The following is an 18,487-nucleotide window of genomic DNA, read 5'->3' as shown; positions in this document are numbered from 1 at the left end:
TATTGTTATTGTATTTAATTGTACTTTTAATTATCGTACTTTTTAATTATCGCAAGTTTATTTTATCGCACTTTTATTATTCGCAATTTCATTATTGTTATTTACTTTACGCTTTAATTTAAGTCTTGTATTTATTATTTTACATTTGGTTTTAACTGCGACTAAAGTTTTAAAATCGACAAACCGGTCATTAAACGGTAAAAACCCCCCTTTATAATAATAATATTACTTATATATATATTTGTATTTTTATAAAAGTAAACTAATATAGCGTTAAGCTTTGTTTAAAAAGATTCCCTGTGGAACGAACCGGACTTACTAAAAACTACACTACTGTACGATTAGGTACACTGACTATAAGTGTTGTAGCAAGGTTTAAGTATATCCATTCTATAAATAAATAAATATCTTGTGTAAAATTGTATCGTATTTAATAGTATTTTCTTGCTAAAATTAATAGTATTTTATATACTCCTCGCGAAACAACAAAAACGTTTATACATATATGAAATCTTGTGGTCTATTAAGATATTGAAATGATTGTTATGATAAACCTATGAATTCACCAACCTTTTGGTTGACACTTTTAAGCATGTTTATTCTCAGGTATGAACCTTCCGCTGTGCATTTGCTCATCTTATAGATATTACTTGGAGTCGTTCATGGCATATTTAAGTCAACGCCTCGCAATGGGACCAAATGTTGATGACTTCGTCCAGGAGGATTAGGACGGGTTGTTACAGGTGGTATCAGAGCGTTGGTCCTAGAGAACCAGGTCTTGCATTAGTGTGTCTAACTGATAGTTGTTAGGATGCATTAGCGAGTCTGGACTTTGACCTTAGCTGCATATTATAAGTATTGTTTGCCATTCCTAGTGGAAAATTACCTGCTTATTATTCCTAAGTCTAGACATGACTTCCTGCACTTATTTGATAGATAGTGTACAAATAAATTCATATCTTAGCGTATCTGTTACTGTAGACTTTATCTGACACATTTCCTTATTTCCCTCCGTAATCTACGGGATCTTCTATATTATACATAGATATTCTATGTAATTAGAATATCATCAGATATCTGAAAATCATTTCATATCGAAAACCCTTTATCTAACCGTACAAAATGAAACTCACCACTAGTTCAAATCCCTCGGATTCCGAAATGGAGTTTCACCTAAACTCCGAAAGTAGTGTCACCAGAATGAATTAACCAATCATCCACCCCCAATTTATCTGATGGATTCGTTATCGACTTAATCAATGGAGACGCACAGAAGGCGATCCCTTTCACTAATCGAATTCACCTTTTGATGAAGAACCTGAAGCACTTACCGGCAAACCTGTTCGTAACACCATTTTCAGCCTCAGTTCCAGAGTAGTTCGACACGATTATATTCTATCCACAATTCTGAACCTTATTCATCCGCTCGTTTCGACTGACAATCATCCCAGAATAATAGAAGAAGTCAACGAATTTCGCGCTCGAGTAATCAATTGGGAGAATATGGTGCAAAAGTTACCAGCTTCAACAACATCACCGGCACCAACAGTACCATCATAACAGCACCAGTACCATCAACAATCCATGCCTCAACATCTCATTCTGTACCTTGAGCATAATCATCGTTCCACGTATCGTTCTATCTACTTTATCTTCGTTCTACATATCGTTCTACATCGATTATCTTCGCTCGACATGGTAATTATGTAATTTCTAAAGTTTTAGAGATTATGTAATCTAGTATTAACGATAAATCAAATGAGATTAATATCATAATAACTCATTAAATCTATGATTACATCTGAAGAAAATATATATGTAGATATGTTTTCATAAAGATTGTAATAAAAAATATCTCTCGTAAAAATTGTTAATGGTGAAAATATTTAACGGGTAGGTAATACCCGAGGAATATTTAGATTTCACATTAATCAGTTACACGGTACATTCTGCGAATCTGATTCAACAGTCATTTACTATCCTACTTATATACGGATCTGTTCACCACAGAATAACCATTTTCATTCAATTTCATATTTGGATTTTGACCTATCAGAATCTAACAAGTGGCATAATGAAGAAAACATCGGACAAAGTAAAATTTGTTAGAAACAAACGAACTAACTAATTGAAATATTGTTAAGGATCCACGCTAACTGTTCCTAGCTAACTGTTCCTAGCTAACTGGTTACATTTTATTTATCGCAATTTAATTATCGCAATTTACATTCTCGCAATTTTATTTATCGTCATTTAATTTCTGTTAATTATTTTACACACTTTACATATCGTCGGATAAATCGGGACACATGTACACAATACGTCGGATTAATTCTGAGACAATAAGTTGTACAATGGGTCATGATACGTATTTATTAATTCGAATATTTGATACATCCTAACACAATAAGTATACAATACGTTTTGATAGATCCTATGACAATACGTACACAATACGTCTTAGTTAATTCTAAGACAATACGTCTACAATACGTCTCTGGGTTGATGCAAAGACAATACTATACAATACATCGTGAGATAATTCTAAGATTATATATATATATATATATATAAATCGATTATTGGACTATCAAAATTGGGCAATTAAAAATGAATTTAAAATATTGATTATAACATATGAAACTAAACAATTCTTCAAGTTTGCCACTTGATTTCATCTCCAACCTTATTTGTATCTTGATGAATCCAATCTGCGTTCAAACCTTTCATAATTCTTGAAAACACCTCAATCGAGAGGATGAACCAACCATATTTCATCTACGGAAGGAAAGATTTATGCATATAGTTATGCACCTGAAAAACTCTCGGAACCTGAGTAAACGTCTAACACGTATCTGTGCTAGCTCCTTTGGCGTGTTATTACCGAGAATCACTTTGCAATCCCTTTTCAAAGTAGCCAATTTTGTCACAGCTCCAGCAACTCAACTTTGACTTTCTACCGAATAAGCCTTGTTATAACCTGGATATATAAGTTTACCTTTCGTCATCGTTACCGGAGAACCTTTTATATTCCACCATACTACCATCAGCATTTAATCATCTAAAAACACAATTCTCTTGAAAACACCTCGGATTGCTAACCAATGAATTCAGATATGGCTGCATTAAATGCAGAGGAAACAGTAAAATTGTAGATGGCCTAATGGCCAAGAGTTTGATGATAAAGAATGGAGTGTTGGGAACGCTAGATAGAAAATTTGATATTGAAAATGAATTGAGCAAACCATGAAGGGACGGTGGACAAATCCAAAAGAGTAAACATGTACTTAATGAATCCAGACGATTCAGTATCTGATGAAATCTCTAGCGAATATCTTGCTCCTTAATTAGTCTAAATCCTTGCGGACGAATTTCTTCATCATCTTCCGATCTTAAATATTTTAAATTCTAAGATATCATCGTATCTTTCGTTATAAATATCTTAGATATTTTTGAAGATACCTTCATAAATATCTTTATTCGAAATTATCTATCTCTTCGTGCTATCCGTGCTACGTCATAAAGGAAACTATTTTAGTTTCTAAATTTCTTTAAAATTTGAGTTTAAATTAGGAATGGTTTCTGGAGAAGTGTAGGGAATTGAAGCATGAGTTAGTATAATATAATGACGCTTGGCCAACGTGATTATATTACAGTAAGTCATGTTGAGTTTCTAATGAAATGTAATGATGGTTCACTGTAGATTATACCATCATCATGTGTCATGTTACATAACTCTTTCATTCTACTTAACTTTAGAACATATCAAGAAAATATATCCTTGGTGGTTTATCTTCCGTGATGTTGATAAATTTGAAAATCAAGTCGTGCTATTTCATCTTCTTTCTGATTAGAAGATTTCCTTAAATTCCATGAATTCCAGAAATCAACCGTGACTATGTCAAAAGTTAAGACGAACCTTAATTTTACCATTTCACTCTTTTGTGATAGCTTCACTCATACATTTCGAGTAACTCAATTATTTTATCAATATTACTAAATGTTGATAAAACCCTATTTTGTCATCTCTTATTCATCATGAAAACATTTTTATTGTTACCCATGACAACCTCGATCAAATTTCGGGACGAAATTTCTTTAACGGGTAGGTACTGTCACGACCCGGAAAATTTCGACTAATTTTGAACCAAACTCTCGATACGATATTAGATTTTCAACACGATAAGCTAAGTCTGTTAGGTTGAGTCTCAAAAATTTTGAACTGTTCAATTGACCATCGATCGTTCTCGACGATTCACGAACCATTATTTGTAAATAATTGTGTATACATATAAATATAAATATAAATATATGTATATATATAATAACTTAAAATAATAATGTACGATATAATTAAATTGTTATTGAAATATATACATATATGTATATATATGTAGAGTATATCGAATATACATATATTTTTCCGAATTTATTTAGTAAACGATAATAACACACGTCCATTATTCCGATTAATATTAAATAAGTTGTGAACTTGTGAGTGTATTAAAATAAATATTAGATGAGCCTTTTTGATCAGGTTTCAAAAATTTAATGACTAAAATAAATAAATATACTTAATTTGAAAATTGGGGATTTTTCGAAAAAGCTTTTAAGTTTAACTGTTTAACAATGGAGCACGAAATATCATCTGTATTAAAATCCTCGGCAGAGTAAGACAAGATCGGGCACCCTAAATTCTTTTCACATGTTCTTTTTAGTGTTGATTGTATAATTATTATTAATTATTATGATAATTATTATTATATTATATAATATCTATTATATATCTATCCATACATGCATCTGGATGAAGACCCACGTACAAAACTAAATTCATGGTGCAATTTGTCAATGGCCTACTATTTCTACTTTTATATTTTGTCCGTAAATCATCATCCAACTCAACAAAATATCTCCAACATCATCACTATTCTTGGAGTTAGGTGATATTATTATTCTTATTATATAAACATTCATGCATATCATTAGAACACTCCATATAGACATATATGCATACTTGTAAATGATAACCCAGTTACTTGTTTTACTCCTTCTCTCAGCAACCATTACCACATAAACTTGCTATCATTGACAACCAAGTCACCACCTTCATCACTCTCCATTGATCACCCTTGGCTACTATTAGGTTTCTTTCGTCACAACCTCAAACCACATCCAACCTACAACCTCGTTTGTTTAAGTACTGCAGTATATTCCTGGTTCAGTTCTCACAACGGACATAAGTGAGGTACTTGTTTTCCATATTCTTGTCTCTTACTTCGAGCTGAAATCCATCATAAACACCCATAATCCCACCATAGAATGCCATCACCATAAGCATCGACCACCATAAATATTCTGTTTAATTTCATGTCTAATCGAACCCACAACCTGCTACGCTACTGTTTGTTCTACTTTTACTATTTTCGTTTCTTGTACAACCCCAACTATCGGTCTTGGCCGCTACCATCAATTAACCAATATCACCAATTAGTAATAGAACATCATGAAACCGTCACTAAGCTGCTCTAAATCTTTCTGTTTTACTTAGCATCACCACTAAACCATCGAGCTCCACCATCGTTGCCACCTTGCATCGAACCACCCAACACCCGTCACCCTCTCAACCACCATCTTCTTCTTTCTTTGCAAACCGTAAACCACCCACAACCACGATCATCTCCAGCTTCATTTTAAACCCACTTTTAAATGGACATGCTATTGCATCTGTTTACTTTTTCTGATCTTGCAGCCGTGAAATACCCTAGCTCCTTCACCACTTCACAACCATTAAACCATTACCTTTTTCCTGTTTCAACAACTTGAAACCACCATTAACACCTACCTGCGTTTTGATTTTTTTTTTCCTATTTCTTTATAAACGCAGCCCAAATAAGAACCAATACATGCCACTGTGTTATTTCTCGCATTTTAGCTGCTGTGCAGCTACATATATTTCTGTTTCTTTCAATACGTGATGAGGTCTGGAATTAGAATGGTGGTGACGGATGCTTTATTGAATATGTCGACATATTAATAATAAAGTTGATAAGGACGTGATGACTTGATATAATGGAAGATGATTAAATGATGAGGTAGTGTGTGAATGGTAAAGATAGATCGATTGCTTGTCATAAAAAGAAAAAGAAGTAGGGCCGACAAATATTGAATCAAACAATCCACTTGCAAATAAAGCAAATTTTTTATATATTACATACGTTTTCAATTGTGGACTAGGAATTAGTTTAAACCTTGGAGAGAATCTGTTTTATATTTTGGGCCGTATATTAGTTGGGTTGTTAGGCCGTGATCCATTATTCTTTTGGGCCGAGGAATGAATGAGGGTGACGGAACAAATGATGATGATGTATAGATAGGATAAATAACGATGAGGAGATGAAAACATGTTCATAATGATCATGATATAGAGATAACGTTATGATCATGATAATGATGATAACTATGATGATAAAGTAATAATTATGATGTTGATGATGTATTTTGATGATGATGAATGGTATGATTGATGAAGATTCAAAACAGAAAACCAATTTAAAAGATATTAAAATCTTAATAATAATAGAAAAAATGATACGGAGTAATGATTAAGGATGTTATCAGGTTAGCGGGACGTCGCGGGTTCAAACCCGGACTTGGGCATTAATTTTAAGGGCTACTTCTTTCAGGTAGTGTTACAATTATTATTATTATTATTATTATTATTATTATTATTATTATTACTATTATTATAAGTATAATTATTAAGTATTATCATTAAGGTTATTATTAGTAGTATTATGATTAAAATCATTATTATTATTATTATCATTATTATTATTGTCACTAATTTAGTATTAAAAATATTACTTTAATAAATAAAGGACATTTATGTAAAAAAAAATATAAATTACATCTAAAATAATATTAAATACTATTTTGCTTTAATAAAATGTTATTATAAATAAGTTACAAATAATATTTAAATATATTTTAAATTGAATCACATATATAAATAGTAAATCTTAAAACATAACTAAATATATATAAATTTGTTTGATTACGATTATATGTATTAATATACATAAATGATATAGGATCTTGAATCCGAGGTCAACCTTATACATGTTCAATGTCGTTCTATGTATTTTTACTACAAAATACAGTATGGTGAGTTTCATTTGCTCCCATTTTAATTGCTTTTGCAATATATATTTTTGGGCTGAGAATACATGCGCTGCTTTTATAAATGTTTACGAAATAGACACAAGTACTTAAAAATACATTCTACGTTGAGTTGTACCACTGGCATACTTCCCTGTAGCTTGGTAACTACTATTTACATGGGTATTGTAAACGCGAATCCTGTTGATAGATCTATCGGGCCTGACAACCCCAACTGGACTGGACGACCAGTATTCAACGGTTGCACAGTACTTCGTTTGGTGACTACACTTGGTACAGTGTAGTGAGATTTCATAATAAAGGGAATATGCGACGTTGATTAAATGTTAAGTATGGTTACCAAGTGCTCAACCACTTAGAATATGATTATTAAAAACGTTTATACATATACGAAATCTTGTGGTCTATTAAGATATTGAAATGATTGTTATGATAAACCTATGAATTCACCAACCTTTTGGTTGACACTTTTAAGCATGTTTATTCTCAGGTATGAAAGAAACCTTCCGATGTGCATTTGCTCATCTTATAGATATTACTTGGAGTCGTTCATGGCATATTTAAGTCAACGCCTCGCAATGGGACCAAATGTTGATGACTTCGTCCAGGAGGATTAGGACGGGTTGTTACAAACTATTAAATAAAAATTACATTAATTATTCACCCCCAATCCCAAGTAAAATATAAAAAGTTTTAAAATTCAACAAATATTTCCTAAATACATTTTTAATAAGCTTAAAATTTATATTACTAATTTTCGTATCACCGTTTATTCTAAAATTACATAAGTTTGAATTTAACTTGCTTAGTATTAATCGGGACATCAAATGAGTATTACAATAATTTAATATTTATTTTTAATATACTTTATTTATATATATAGATATATTTTAAATAATAAATATTATAATATCCTATTTTTATTTTATTTTACATAATTAAATTTTAATAGCAATAACATATAATATTTCAAATCCCCAAAATAATTAAGGATTTAATTATGACAAAACTGTAATTTATTTGCACTAAAATGTTATGTGCAGCCAGCACAAGTTTTTTTATGTATAGACAGCAGATATTGCTGTGTCGAGTGTTTAGTTTGCTGCCTAGTCTACCAGCACAAGGTAGAAAATATTCTTCAATTAAGCACAGTATGTGTACTCAGCAATTCAAGAATATCAAGTGACTCAACAATGAAGAACCGGCATAGCTGGAATGCAGCTTACTACACAAGACAGCTATGCTCCATTACAAGCATAGTAATTTCCTGAGTGGTCTACATCAATCGTACTATTCAACAGAAGTCAAAGACAAAGTTGAACAGAAAAGGACACGCGTCGGCGGCTGACAAGTGACCTTACAAGACCACGTGGGAATGCAGAAGTTTAACGCATGTGCAGACATGTGTTATACTTTGTCAATGCCTAGGGAACACAACATTCTATTTGTTTAAACAAATAGTGGTGCCAAACCGAATTGGGGTGTTTCTGCAAATAGCTACCAAAGAGGAAAGAGGAGAGCACGCTCTCTGATGCAGTTATCCCCACAAGTACAGACATCCTATATACCAGTGGACAATAGAATAATTACACGGATAATAGGACTAGTATAAATTGATGTATCCACTATTGTAACAACTAGTGGCGTGGGTTTGTTTATTTAGAGTCCAAAATGTGTAATAGCTTAGAACACACTCTGTAGCTATACTTAGGTAAATCTGTATCAATCAACTATCATTCCGCCAAGGATAGTTGTAATTCTTTATGATTTAATCAATAAAGAATAACCGTTGAAAAGTTACCTTTGACTCTATTTAATTTACTTGCTTGAATACTAAATTGTGTTTAACTTTTAAGTTATTAAAAAGAATTGTATTCACCTCCCTCTACAATACTCCTGTTGTTTATCAAGGGACTAACAACTGGTATCAGAGCTTCAGTCTTGATAATTTAATATCTTGGATCTGAATTCTCTTATGGCTGCATATTCAAATACAGCTTACCTTGAAAATGGCTCATCCAATAGACCACCCAAATTTGATGAAGATGAGTATAAAACTTAGAAGGAAAGGTTCATGCTTCACCTGGAGTCTATTGACCCACTCATGCCTGGTATTGCTACAGATGGTCCATTTGTCCCAACTGAGACTATTGATAGCATTCCAGCTACTGCTGACACTCCTGCCATTCCTGGCAGAGAGGTTGTTCTCACTCCAGCCAAATGAGATGCTGAGGACAAATGTCGTGTTGGTCTTGACCCTAAGATCAGAACTCTGTTAGCTATAACTTTACCTAACCACCTGTTCAAACTGATTAAGGGAAAACTGAATGCTAAGCTTATGTTAGACTATCTAGATGTTACTTATGAAGGTATGGATGAGGTTAGGCAGAACAAGATTATTGCTTTGAAAAGAGAGTATAAAATGTTCTTTGCCTATAAGAATGAGACCCTTAAGCAAACCATCATTAGGTTTAACTCCTTAGTTGCTGACCTACTTACTTTGAAAATCACATATACTAATTTTGAACAAGTAAACAAATTCATTGACTCATTGTCTGCTAAATGAAAACCAGTGACTGACCCTCTAAGAACCACCCAGACTTTAAAGAACTTTAACATGTCTTCTCTCTATGGTACACTTTGGAACCATGAGAAGGCAGAAGCTAAACTTGAACTAAACTTGAAAGAAAACTTTAAGTCTGCCCCCACCACTTCAAAATCTTCTAAAACAGATGATACTGCTCTTATTGCTGCTGCTAAAAAGAAAGCTCAAAAGACTTTACTGGTTCAAAAGTTGACAGCAGAAAAAGAGTCAGCTGAAGATGATGTGGAGAGTGGTACTGGGTCTGAAGAGAGCAGTGATGATGAAAATGATGTGGAAGGGTTTGCTGAAGGTATGGCTTTACTAACTAGGCAGTTTAAAAGGTTCAATCATAATACAACCAGCAAGTCATACAAAGGGAGTAAGAAGCCGAGTGCTAGGTATAATAGCAAATCAGTCAAAGGTCCTAAATCTGAGTGTTACAATTGTGGGAAGGTTAGACATTTTGCTGCTGAATGCATGTCCAGGAAACCTTCAATCTCACATGCTAACTCTTTCTCAAAAGCTGATAAGTACAATAACAAGTACAAAGTTATGAAAGCTTAGATGAAGGAAAATGCAAAGACTGATAAGAAGGGAAAGAAGCCAGAAAACGTTCTAGTTGCTGAGCATCATGACTGGGATGAAACCAGCTCTTCTTCATCTTCTGACAGTGATACTGATGATGATGATGCTGGTTATGCTTCTGGTAAAAAGCTGTGTTTGATGGCCAAGGAGGTCAAGGAGTCTGATGAGGATGATAATGGTAGTACATTTGTGTCTGATATGAGGGAAGCTGACCTGAAAAAGGATTCACCTAAATGGAAAACTGAAATGCTGTATAAGGTTGATAATTTTTGAACTTATACTGATGATGAAAAAGCTGAAATGTTTGACTACCTAAGAGTTGATCTATGCAGAGGCAGTAAACGTGAAGAAGTTCTGAAAAATGATAACAAATATTTAAATGATAAACTTAAAAGCAAAACTGATGAAATTAAGATCTTGAAGGATGAAATTTCAAAACTTGAAAAATAAAATTTTTCTTTAAAGTCTCTTCACATTGAGGCAGCAGATGTTATGAACCAGCTAAACGACCTCAAGAAGGTTGTTGCTTCATGGTGTACATCTGCTCAACGCACAGCTAAGTGTGTAAATGAGCAGGTGCTTGCCCAAGTTGAAGGCTTCTTTGCTGGTGACTATGCTGCTGCTATTGCTGCTCGTGCATAAGTCACTTACATGGACCCCATTCTTGAAACTGATCCTGAAGCTGTCTTGCCAAATACTTTTGCCAAGATAGTTAAGGGTAAAAAGGTCTTAACAAATAAGTTTGTCAGACCTACAGAGACCCCACCACCGTCCATGAAAGAAATTTTGGAGGATGAAGTAAAAGCCAAGGAAACCAGTACTTCAATTGATGAAACTACTGATCCGTTAAGCATTTACTATATGACTCCAAAGGAAAGACGCATTAAAAGGGAAATAACTGAAAACAATTGAAGAAAGTCAAAAACAATTGATTCCCCTTCGTGTTCAAATTCCACCAATGCTGAGCTAGCTAATGAAAATTGTACTGGTCAACCAGTAGCTGCTGACAAGCCAGCAAAGCGCAATACTAGCAAGTCAAAGGCAGCAATCAAGATTCACACGAATCGACCAGTATCAGCTGACGGGTCAGTAACCTCCTATACTGGCTCCTCGAACAACAAAGGCAAAGCAGTATACCATGATTATGGTACTAGTTCTAAAAGGAAAGCTGCCATTAAGGGAAAAGCTAAAGTGAACCAAATTGTGGAATCATGTGCTGAGTCATCTATCACTGAGATAATGACTGTTAAGCTTGACCAGCTCATAGCTGCCATATCTGAAAGCATACCCGATCTTACTGCACCCATTTACTCAGTGTATGACCAGTCACAGATACCAAATGTGAGAAAATGCTACAAGTGTGGCAGCAAGTTTCACTTAGCTAACTGGTGTACTCTAACACTAACCCTATCTGCTGCTACCTCTTCAAGCAAACCAGCAGACAGGAAGAGATCATCAAAGATGACCCTTCCAGAACTCATTCTTGGATGGGTTCCCAAAAAGAACTAATCTCTTAGCTACTGTGCAGGGCATTCAAAATAAGCAAATCTGGTATCTCGATAGTGGTTGTTCGAGGCATATGACCAGAAGTAAGTCCCTGCTAATGGGCTATCAAGAAAAGGATGGTCCAGTTATTTCCTATGGAGATAATTCGTTGGGTTACACAAAGGGTTTTGGTACTTTAACCAATGTGAATGTTGCATTCTCAAATGTAGCATTTGTCGTTGGGCTTAAACACAACTTACTCAGCACAAGCCAACTGACAAGCAAAAATAAGATAGTTCAATTCCGAAGGAAAATTGACACTATTTTTGATAAGACAGGGAAGCCACTTCTGACAGCCAAAAGACATGAGAACATGTATCAAATTGACATGAACACAGCAGTCACAACAACTGATACTTGTTTTTATTCAAAGGCAGCAGATAATCTCAAATGGTTATGGTACAAGAGACTCTCACATCTCAACTTTAAAGATATTCACAAATTATCTAGTAAAAGTTTGGTATCTAGACTACCCACAATGTCTTATGTGAAGGAGAGATTGTGTCCTGGATGTGAAAAATGAAAGCATCACCATGCCTCATTCAAGTCGAAGCAGATTTTATCTGTTGAGAAACCTTTTCACCTACTTCATATGGATCTTTTTGGTCCTGTTAGTATAGCCAGCTGTAGTGAGAAAAAGTATACACTGGTGATTGTTGATGAATATTCCATATACACTTGGGTATTATTTTTGAAGCAAAAGAGTGAAGCTGCTGATGAAATTATCAATTTTATCAAAAGAATGGAACTACTGAATGGGCAACTGGTGAAGCAGCTTAGAAGTGATCATGGTACAGAATTCAGAAATGCTATATTGGAAGAATTTTATGCTGACAAAGGTATTTCACAGAACTTTTCTACTGTGAGAACACCTCAACAGAATGGTGTTGCAGAAAGAAGAAATAGAACTCTCATTGAAGCAGCAAGATCTATGTTGGCTGAGTCTGGGCTGAAAAATTCATACTGGACAGAAGCTGTGAACACTGCTTGATTTACCCAGAATAGATCTTTAATAGTGAAAAGACATCAGAAAACTGCTTATGAAGTTCTCAAAGGCAGAAGACTCTCAATTTCATTTCTTCATGTATTTGGCACTTCCTGTTTCATTCTAAACAATAGGGTTCAGCTAGGCAAGTTTGATGCTAAGGCTGATGAAGGTATATTTCTTGGATATTCCAACATGTCAAAGGCATATAGGATTTGCAATAAAAAAGAAGGGGTTGTTTTGAAGAATCTATTAATGTTACATTTGATGAAATTACCCCTACTTCATCTTCTGGTCAAGAAGATGAGGAGTTACTGTTTGAAGAGCAAACTCAGCAAGCTCTAGATGATGAAGAAGTACCAGCAGCAAATTCCTCACCAATCCATGTTGCTGGGTTCTATGATGATGAGATGGAACACTCTGTTCCATCTGTGTCTAAACCAGGTGGACCTTCTGGATCTACTAAAGTTTTACAACTTGAGCATAGGTCTACTAGTTCTGAAGGATCTCAAGCTGGTACTGGTTACACTCATAATGAACAGCTGTCTCCCATTACTGCTCATTCCTCTAAGTTAGCTGATGATCAAGATGCTGTGTGTTCCACAACAAGCTCACCTGTTCATAACACTAGATGGACAAAGGAGCATCCAATTGAACAAGTTATTGGTAATCTGGCCAGTGGTGTTAATACAAGAAGACATGCAACCAGCAATTTTTGTGTGCATGTAAACTTTGTATCTACCATTGAACCTACATGTCCTGAAGAAGCAATCAAAGATCCAAGCTGGGCAGGAGCTATACAAGAAGAGATCTCCCAGTTTGATAGGAATAAGATTTGGACTTTGGTACCTCAACCTGATGATGAAACTAAAAAGATCATTGGTACCAAGTGGCTTTTCAAAAATAAGATGGATGAAGATGGCATTGTGATCAGAAACAAAGCTAGATTGGTAGCTCAAAGTTTCAAACAGGAAGAAGGATTGGATTATGGAGAGACATATGCTCCAGTGGCTAGGGTGGAAGCTTTCAGATTGTTCTTGGCATATTCTGCTAAGATGAACTTTAGGGTATTCCAGATGGATGTTAAGTCTGCATTTCTAAATAGGAAGCTACAAGAAGAAGTTTATGTCAAACAGCCTCCTGGTTTTGTAAGCAGTAAATATCCAGACCATGTCTACAAGTTAGATAAAGCTCTTTATGACCTCAAACAGGCACCAAGAGCATGGTATGAGACACTTCACGTGTATCTCACTGGCATAGGTTTTAAAGTTGCAACAATTGATACCACTCTATTCTTAAAGGAGATAGATGGTGATCTCTTGCTGGTACATATCTATGTGGATGATATTATTTATGGATCTAAAAATGAGGAACATTGTCAAGATTTTTCAAAACTTATGTCAAAGACATATGAAATGAGCTTACAACGAGATTTGTAATACTTTTTAGGATTGCAAATTAAACAACTTGATGATGGAATTTATATAAGTCAAGATAAATATATCAAAGATATGTTAAAAAAAATTTGGTCTGACCTGTTTAAAAGATATAGGGACTCGAATGGCAGCATCTATCAAAATCGATGCTGATTCCAATGGTGAACCAGTCAATATCACTGAATATAGAGGTATGATTGGGTCCCTACTTTATCTCACAGCCAGCAGACCAGATATTATGTTTGCCACTTGTCTCTATGCCAGATATCAAGCTAATCCTAAAGAGTCACATTTGCTAGCAATAAAAAGGATATTTAGGTATCTGAAAGGTACTGCTAAACGTGGTCTTTGGTATTTCAAAGATCAAGATTTTGAGCTAATCGGGTATTCAGATGCTAATTTTGCAGGGTGTAAAATAGACAGGAAAATTACTACTGGTGGTTGCCAGTTACTGGGTAGTAGGCTAATCAGCTGGACGAGCAAAAAGAAAAATACTGTGTCCACATCTACTGCTGAGGCAGAATATGTTTGTGCTAGTAGTTGTACTGCTCAAGTGTTGTGGATGCAAAGCCAGCTAAAGGAATATGGTGTTCATGTTACAAAAACTCCAATCTACTATGACAACATAAGTGCAATTGCTATTACCAAAAATCCTATGATGCATTCAAGGATAAAGCACATTGACGTTCGATATCACTTCATAAGGGATCATGTTCAAAAAGGAGATGTGGATCTACATTTTATTTCAACAGACCAGCAGTTAGCAGAGCTATTCACAAAGCCCTTAGATGAGAAACGTTTTAACTATATCATCTCTGAGCTGGGTATGCTTGAACTTTAAAATAAAAGACAACTTTGTTGGTGTGCTGGTTCTACAACATGTATCGCAACCCAGTAAGTTACAAATTCTTTACTTACAGCCTACATGTCAAACAATCAGCACAACAAGGTCTTTTATATCACAGTTACTCAATGTCTAAAATGAAATAATAAATAGCTCACAACATTAGATGATACCTTAAAACAGAAACTCATTTACTCCCAATGATTTAAAATTAAATTCATAACATATTAAATGTAACAAAGAATTTTTTTATTTTATACAAACTTTTTTGTGGTCTTTAACTTCATTCTGAATTAAAACCTGCTGCATTTAATGCTTAATGGGAGATATGAGTGTTCAAGCCGATTATATGTCATGTCAACATTCCGTGTCCCCTCGAAAATGTGCCAGTCTGTCACATCTGCCCACGCGCCTGCAGATGACAGTTGCCATCTTTCTCTCTCCTGCACTTTTTCCACCAATCCGAAAGGTTAAATAAGGCAATCCATTTCTCATAATAACCTTCGGTTATTAAATCTTCAATTTACCTTTCAAAAACACACTCTTCTCTCTAAATCCCCAATTTTTCAAATCATTCATACATTCATCTTCAACAAAATCATCAATGGCAGACCAACAACAATCACCGCCCATCGAGAACCAACCGAAACAACAACAACAACAGCAACAACAACCAGAATAGAAACCTCCTCCAGTTATAGAGGAACATGTTAAACAGAGACCATTATAATCTTCACCCGAACCTGATCAGGGCTGCTAATGCACAGGATCCTGCACTCATTCGCCTATCCAGAGGCAATGCTGCTCATGCCCTTTCAATTCCAAAATCCAAAGCCAACATGGGTTATGACACACTCATCGCTTACATAAGGCAATCACCTCTGGAACGAGCAATTATCGGTGTTCCCTCTCGTCTGTATCCAGCCTGCTTAGCCAGATTCTGGTACACTGCCACCATTGCCACCACTCAAGAGAATGCTCCATGTATTTGTGGCATGGTTACTGAAACCCTAAACTGTTCAATCACCGTTGATGCCATTCGACGAGCCCTTCAACTGCCAAGTGGACCATTTGTTGATTCACCAACAAGTGATGATTTCAGAAGGGAGGTCCTTGAAATTATTGGGTTTAATCGACCAGTGGCTCATACGCCTTTGAGGAAGCATATGCCACCTCTTTGGTATTACTTCTTTGGATTGCTGACACAATGCATCAGCTAGAAGTCTTGTAGTTTTGACCAATGCTTAGATTTTGAGCTTAAGATTGGTCATGGGTTGCTGTTCAACCGAAATATTGATTATACCGGTGAAATCTTCTTGAGGCTAAGGGAAATGGTGCTTGCACCCAAAAGAACACACTTAATCCCCTTTCAAAGGTTTTTGAGCCTTGCGTTTGAAAACGAGCTGGGTGATGCTTACCAGCAGATTACTGATGAATAGGCCGACCTGCCCGTGAAACAAGGGGGAATGACCAAAGATGCCCCTACTGCTCCATATGCTGCCTTGACGCCAGGCATGCTCGAGTATCTTGCTGCTCGGGGCGGAGTTCACCAATCGACTGCCTCTGGTGTTGCACCAGCTGAGGAGGAGGGACCTCAGCGCAAGCCAGCTGTTAAAAGGAAGAAGCTAGCTACCTTAACTAGTACAGCCACCGTCTCATATACTGGTAAAGTAGTAGTTGTATTAGAATCTAGTGCTCTCTGATAATAAAGAACAGCCCTAGTCTTATATACTGACTACCCACTTCGAGTATTAGAATCCATTGCTTATCTATTTCTTGGTAACAGGAAAATCCAAATGAGCTAAAGCTGGCTCCAAGCAAACCACAGGTGAGATTGCCCCAATCTCAACTGCTGCTTCTGAAAAGAAGGCTGCTATGGAACCTGGTGCGTCTCTAGACCAAACAGCAGATGTCTCTAACTTAATGAAAACTATTTTAACCTTGACTCCCAAGCTGAATGGTTTTAAAACTAGTGTTAAGAAGAGTAGCATCCCATACTCTTCTATCCAGGCACTTCCACATTTTTCAAAATTATCCTTCAAGAAATATCCTCTGCTGACAGTACAACCAGCAGAGAACATAACTGACCCCCAAAGCAGACTTGAGCTGGCTCCTCATTGTGTTGAGTCAGCACAGGCTACTGCACAACCCATTTGTTACTTGGATCATGATAAGAGTCACACTCCTACATCATTCTTAGCCAGAACTCTTACACAATCTAGGTCAACATGTGTTGCCAATGAGTCAGCAGAGTCACAGCTGCACTTACAGACACCTTACTCTCTCTCAATCAAAGGGCTGACTAAATCACCAGTCTGTCCCCAGAGACCAACAACAGATGCAATTGTTTAGTCAAATTTATTTGGTTCTATAATTGTTAACATTAAATGTTCTTTTGTTTCAGTTCTTAGCAGGGTAGATGAATAGGCAGAGGGGGAGCAAGAAAAGATTGTTATTGTTTCTACTGATGAGCTCTCTGTTTCTGCTACTGGTGTTGGTACTACTGATTTGCCTACTAGTGGTGCTGATACTCATACTGTTGCTTCTACTGCTGCTGGTACTACTGGAGAGATTGTGGATGCTGGTTCCACTGAACATACTGTTAATGAGAAGTTAGCTACTGCTGATATTTTTGCTGCTCCTCATGCTGTCTCCGGTATTTCTACTTCAACCACTGCTTCTGAGGTGGTTGATGAAATGATAATGGAACCTCCTCCTTCACTTGAATAAGTTATTGATAATATTATTAAGGAGGTTCTTGATTTTGAGGTTACTGGTTCTACCACTGTTACTCCTCCAACTGATACTACTGAGGAAGTTTCTACAGTAGTGACCAGGGTGACGTGGTGCTTACTGATTAGCTTATTGCAGCAAATGCTGCCTATTCTGCACATGCCACTGGTTCCACGGAACCTTCTTTGGATGCTAGTACCCCCACTGCTACTACTACTGACACTATCCAGGCTTCTGTTTCTGGTGAAAAGCCCAAGTATGTATGCCAGGTACCAGATCCAGATGAAGTTGTGCCCAACTTCATATATAAGGGAGCCTCTATCACTCCCAAGATTGCCTTGCTGGTGGATCAGCTGACAATTGATCCTCAAAGTGCTTTAGTCTCAGCCAGTAAGCTACCACAGGAAGAGCTAATTGAACTACTGTCTCAGCTTGATCGACCAGCAAGAGAAGAGGTTTATGAGAGGCTCCTGCTGCTTCTCCATGGCCTGGTACATGGAGGCATCTTAAGTTCATCATCGATCCTGCTACTGGTAAATGTGTCATGCAAAATGTTCCTGATTCGCCAGTACCTTCTGATTCATCAGCTTCTT

Source organism: Rutidosis leptorrhynchoides, chromosome 2 (assembly GCF_046630445.1).
Source record: "Rutidosis leptorrhynchoides isolate AG116_Rl617_1_P2 chromosome 2, CSIRO_AGI_Rlap_v1, whole genome shotgun sequence".
NCBI classification, from domain to species: Eukaryota; Viridiplantae; Streptophyta; class Magnoliopsida; order Asterales; family Asteraceae; genus Rutidosis; species Rutidosis leptorrhynchoides.
The sequence above is the reverse complement of the archived record's forward strand: the minus strand, read 5'-3'. Positions refer to the sequence as shown.